We start from the raw sequence: 6,617 nt of genomic DNA, 5'->3' as shown, positions 1-6,617 counted from the left end.
CCGCTGACCTTTCAATTAGCAGCTGAGCACTTTAACCACCGCACCACAGCATTCCTTCATAATCCACTACTTGGAGATAATTACTGTTCATATTTTGGCATACGTCCTTTTAAATGTTTTCCCATGCATATGCCTCATATAGTATTATTGACATAATCAAGATCATATTCTTTTATAACATTGTTTTATATCATGAAGTCTAATCCTATTCTTCTTCAGCATGAGTTTTAATAACCATAACATTCTATCAGCTAAATATATCATAATGTATGTAACCAATACCCATTGTTTGAAGTTGACATTGTTTATATTTGGTTTGTTATAAACAAAGCTCATCCAAGTAATTAAATCTTTGGAAATGTCCCTGATTATTCCCAAATTGTTCTCAAAAAATGTTATACTAATTTACATTCCCACCAACATTGTATGAAGTGTCTGTTTTCCCCATACTATTTTCCTACACAGCTGTTTTATACCTAACACTGCGCTAGCCACATAGGAGACACCAAAAAAAAATTCATTGTATAATTATTTAAAAGGTAAAAATGAAATCTCATTGTTTTAATATATATTACTTGAAAGACCTGTGAAGTAGAACTTTTTTTGCTTATTTGTTAATTGAATATTTGTATTTCTTTTGTTGTGAATTATCTATTTTTTTTTTTTGCCTATAGTTTTACTGTTGCTTTGTAAAAGCTCTTTACATATTGAGGATAAAAGCCTTCTTTTATTTTTATGTATTTATTTTTCCAACTTACTTTTTTTTTAATTGTACTTTAGATGAAGGTTTACAGGGAAAATTAGTTTCTTGTTAAACAATTAATACACATATTGTTTTGTGACATTGGTTGCCACCCCCACGACATGTCAACACTCTCCTCTTCTCGATATAGGGTTCCCCATTACCAGCTTTCTTGTCCCCTCCTGCTTTCACCTCCTTGCGCCTGAGCTGGTGTGCTCATTTAGTCTCATTTAGTTTTATGGGCCTGTCTAATCTTTGGCTGAAGGGTGAACCTCAGGAGTGACTTCAGTACTGAGTTAAAAAGGTGTGCGGGAGCCATACTCTTGGGGTTTCTCTAGTCTCTTTCAAGCCAGTTAATCTCGTCTTTTTTTTTTGAGTTAGAATTTTGTTCTACATTTTTCTCCAGCTCTGTCCGGGACCCTCGATTGTGGTCCCTGTCAGAATAGTTGGTGGTGGTAGCTGGGCACCATCTAGTTGTGTTGGATTCAGTCTGGTGGAGGCTGTGGTAGCTGTGGTCCATTAGTCCTTTGGACTAATCTTTCCCTTGTGTCTTTGGTTTTCTTCATTCTCCCTTGCTCCAGAGAGGGTGGGACCAGTGGAGTATCTTAGATGGCCGCTCACAAGCTTTTAAGACCCCAGATGCTACTCACCAAAGTAGGATGTAGAACATTTTCTTTATAAACTATGTCGAGCTACACGTCCCCCAAGATCATGATCCCCAGCCCTCAGCCCAGTAATTTGTTCCTCAGGGAGTTTGGGTGTGTCTATGAAGCTTCCATGACCTTGCCTTGGTCAAGTTGCGCCGCTGACTTCCCTAGTATTGTGCACTGTTTTATCCTTCACCAAAGTTAACCACTTATCTGTTGTCTAGTTAGTGTTTTTCCCTCCCTATCTCTCCCTTCCCTAGTAACCATCAAAGATTATTTCTTTCTGTGTGTAAACCTTTTCATGAGTTAAAAGCCCTTTACAAAGTATGATGACAATACATCTTAAAATTAACTTTGCCTTTTAATTTTAGTTTATGATGTTTTTGACATGCACAAGTTTTGCAGATTAATGTAGTTAGATCCATCAATCTTCTCTTTCAGCCTTCTTATTGGTGATAACACCAAGAAAGATCTTGTCTATCCCCAGATTACATAAATACCTACCAATTTTTTTTTCTAGTAACTCTTTGAACCAGAAATTATTGATTTTGGTTAATGGACCAAATCATATGAACAACAACAGTAAGAATTCTCAAACTCATTGCTCCTTGATCCTGTCCCCAGGAACTTGGGAGTTAAAAAAATAAAAGCAAACCACACTTTATTTGAATAAACAAATAAGCAAGCAACCCAGGCACCATATCTGGAAGGTTAAAAAATAAAAGTCGTGTTCCAGCAGAATGAGGGCAGAAAGGCTAGGATTCCAGAGATGAAAAATTATTCTTTTTTTCATGTTATCAGCAAATAGGGATTTTTTTCTTATTATTAATTTTTTTTTTTTTTGTACTTTAGATGAAGGCAAGTTTACAGAGCAAACTAGCTTCTCGTTAACCACTTAATACACGTACTGTTTTATAACATTGGTTGCCAACCCCATGACATGTCAACACTCTCCCCTTCTCGACCTGAGGTTCCCCATTACCAGCTTTCCTGTCCACTCCTGCCTTCTTGTCCTTGCCCCCGGGCTGGTGTGACCATTTAACTTTGTTTTGTTTTATAGGCCTGTAATCTTTGACTGAAGGGTGAACCTCAGGAGTAACTTCATTACTGAGCTAAAAGGGTGTCCAGGGGCCATACATTCGGGGTTTCTCCAGTCTCTGTCAGACCACTAAGTCTGATTTTTTTTTTTTTCTGAGTTAGAATTTTGTTCTACATTTTTCTCCAGCTCTGCGTGGGACCCTCTATTGTGATCCTTGTCAGAGCAGTTGGTGGTGACAGCTGGGCACCATCTAGTTGTGCTGGACTCAGTCTGGTGGAGGCTGTAGTACTTGTGGTCCATTAGTCCGCTGGACCAATCTTTCCCCTGTATCTTTGGTTTTCTTCATTCTCTCTTGCTCCAGACAGGGTGACACCAGTGGAAGTATCTTAGATGGCTGCTCACAAGCTTTTAAGACCCCAGACACAACTCATCAAAGTAGAATGTAGAACATTTTCTTTATAAACTATGTTATGCCAGTTGAGCTAGATGTTCCCTGAGACAATGGTCCCCACAGCCTTCAGCCCAGTAATTTGGTCCCTCATGGAGTTTGGATGTGTCTATGGAGCTTCCATGACTTTGCCTTAGTCCAGTTGTGCTGGCTCCCCTGGTATTGTGTACTGTCTTACCCTTCACCAAATTTACCACTTATCTATAGTCTATTTAGTAGAGATGAAGACTATTCTTGAAGAAGCAATCAATTCCCATTTCCCTGGGATTCAGACCTGAGAATCAGCTCTGGTGAATGAACTAGTAAACCAGTTGATTCTGACTATGATCACTGCGGTCCAAGAGTTGAAGGGATGTAATCTCTGCAGAAACCAGACCCAGGAGCATGTGAGGATTTATTGAGTAAGTCAGTATACCTAATTCTATTTGGAAGAATACAGGAAGCCAAAGATTATTGAACTGGTATCTAACACGCTTTTTTGTTGTTTTTGTCCTATTTTTAACATGATTTCCTAAAAGGAGAGACGTAGAGGACAGTTTAATTTTGCTCCATGCCTAGAACAATAAAAACAAAAACCAAACTCGTTGCTGCCAAGTCAATTCCTACTCATAGCAACCCTATAGGACAGAGTAGAACTGCCCAATAGGGTTTCCACGAAGCGGGTGGTGGATTCGAACTGCTGATCTTTTAGTTAGCAGCAGAGCTCTTATCCACTGCACCACCAGGCTCCATGCCTAGAACAATTGCAGCACATATATTATTTTACATTATTTCTAAATTACATTTTTATATTAATGATTTGATAACCCCCTTCCTCTGTAATAGAACTTTAGTGGAAGCTCAAGTCACAGAGCCTGGGGAAATATGGGAAAGAAAGTGCCCAAAACATGACACTCATAAGTGAACAGTAAAATTAATGTCAAGCCTTAAATCCAAGATTCCTCAACCACTCTGTCCCCCAGAGGTTAAATGTTAAGTGATTTAGGAGAAGAAAAATCTGGCTGTATGTTATATCTATTTTCTTTCATCTTTTATCATATTCCATTATCTCACTTGAGTATTCAGGCCCTACATAAAAAGCAACAACAAATGTTTAGAACAGTAATTTGAAATAAAATATCTGGTGTAATGACTATTTGCATTCTAGGTACAGTGGGGCTGACTAATAATCCTACCACTTGTTATCTGTCAAAGAATTCTACCCAGAGAGCATTACGATCTAAAGAGAAAAAAAAAAGGAAGCAAACATCTAAAATATTTAATTTCCCAAAATTCCACTTACATTCAGATTTTCAGAAACATACCTCTTGTACAACATAGGATGGAGCTGTTTTTTTTTTTTTTAAATCATACGAAAAGAGGATTTTAAAAGATTTTACAGGATTATTGGACTCATGCATCACCTAACCCATTGTTTCTGTAGTTAAGAGTTTCTACCTTCAGAATAAAAAATACCCTTCCACCAATAAGATATTATACTACTTCTGTAGGTTTTTCCCCTCTTTCCTGCTCCTCCTCCTCCTTTTCTCTTCCTGAAGCTTTCTCACTTACACCTTTACCAATGTTTTGGAATCTGGAATATTTTTTAAAGTCCTTGTCTTCGAAGAATTTTGATGACACAAGATTTCTCCAGAAAAGATGATTTATCCAAAAAAAAAAAACTTAGCAACTTCAAATAATTTTTAGACACTTCTTCTATTCACAGTGTCCTGTCATCAATACTATGTTTTTTTCACCTTCTGAAGAATGAATTCAGGAGTTGAAAAATCTCTTCTCTTCTCCTAATCATATCATATTAACTTTTAGAGCTAGGTCTTTTATTCTTTTGGTCAATTAATAGATAATTAAACTTAACTATGACAGTTATATTCACTATGCTGACAAATATGGTTTTTATAATTTTTCAATACCAGATGGATTCTCCTGGATAAAGTTTTCAATTTGGTAGTTGAATTGAGCTCTGGCTGCTAACCAAAAGGTCAGCAGTTAGAATCCACCAGCCGCTCCTTGGAAACCCTATGGGGCAGCTCTACTCTGTCCTACAGGGTCGCTGTAAGTCGGAATCAACTTGATGGCAATGAGTATGTGTAACACCAAGTGAGGCACTGCTGCTTTCAAAAAAAGAAATTCCATGAGTCTTTCAACAGGCTTCTGTATACGTGTTTCCTAAAGCATTTATTACAAAGTGCTCTGCCAGTTATTAATTTATATATTTTTTTTAAAGAGAAAGGTCAGAAAATAAATTGAAGACTTCCCCCTCACACACACACATAAAAACAAACCAGTTGCCCTCAAGCCCATTTCAACTCACGACGACCCCATGTGTGTCACAGTAGAGCTGTGCTCCATAGGGTTTTCAATTGCTGATTTTTCGAAAGTAGGATCACCTGGACTTTCTTCCAAGGCACCTCTGGGTGGACTCGAACCTCCTTTTGATTAGCAGCCAAGCATGTTAACCTTTTGCACCACCTGACGACTCCTATTAGCTATATATATACATATATATATATAGAGAGAGAGAGAGGTGTGCCATCGAGTAGATTTTCAACTCATAGCGACCCCATGGGACAGAGTAGAACTGTAATTTTTATGTAAGAGGATCACTGGGTCTTTCTCCCTTGTAGCTACAAATAATCAACGTTTCCATTAGCAGCCAAGCACTTAACCATTGGGCCACCAGGGCTCCTATCTATCCATCTATCTATCTATAAATTTTAGTAGTTAGGAGCCATATTAGTTAAAATAATGCTAGCTGCTACAATAGATAAACCCAAAACCTCAATGATTTATTTCTTAGTCATGGGAATTGAATTTAGCAGTGAAAGATAGTTTAAGAATGGAGTCACTGCTTCATGCAGGCATTCAGGAACCCAGCTCCTCTCATCTTGTGGCTATACCATCTCTTTTACGACAGCCACAGAAGCCACAGAATTCAGGGAATCCATAAACTTGAATGGGAAAAAAATTTATATCTTCATTTTCTCTACTTTTTACTGTAAGTGATAAACCACAGTAGTATTATTAGTACCCATGACTTTTTGGAGAAATCACAGATATATTCATATTACAGTTGTTGCAGAATCTCAAAATAATGTTTACACTTGCCACTATTTCAAAATTAAGATATTCATTAGACACATCACTAAATCCAGAAAAACAAAAAACAAATCCTTTGTGGTTGAGTCCCTTCCAACTTATGGCAATCCCCTGTGTTTTAGAGTAGAACTGCACCCCATAGTATTTTTAATGACTATAATCTTATGGAAGTAGGTCACTAGGCCTTTCTTCTGGGGAACCGCTGGTTGGATTAGAACCTTGAGTACGAACTGTTTGTGCCACTCAGGGACCTTTTTAGACCTATTGCTAGATCTAGTTATTTAATATGTTAATAAAAAAGCACTTATTGTACCAAAATTTTTTTTAAATTTTTAATTACTATATTTCAGTGGAGCCCTGGTAACACAGCAGTTAAGAGCTAAGGCTGCTAACCAAAAGATCAGCAGTTCAAATCCACCAGCTGCTCCTTGGAAACCCTATGGGGCAGTTCTACTCTGTCCTATAGGGTCACTATGAGTAGGAATCGACTTGACGACAACAGGTTTGGGTTTTTGGTTTTATATTTCAATATGATTGGTTTCCTTTACAACCTATTTTCTGCATTTAAAACATTATTCTGGAATTCTACACGATACCCAACCAGTACTCCTTAAAATTGTCAGAATCATGGAAATAAAAGGAAAG

The sequence above is a fragment of the Trichechus manatus genome, unplaced genomic scaffold (assembly GCF_000243295.1).
Source record: "Trichechus manatus latirostris isolate Lorelei unplaced genomic scaffold, TriManLat1.0 scaffold00043, whole genome shotgun sequence".
Lineage (NCBI taxonomy): Eukaryota > Metazoa > Chordata > Mammalia > Sirenia > Trichechidae > Trichechus > Trichechus manatus.
The sequence above is the reverse complement of the archived record's forward strand: the minus strand, read 5'-3'. Positions refer to the sequence as shown.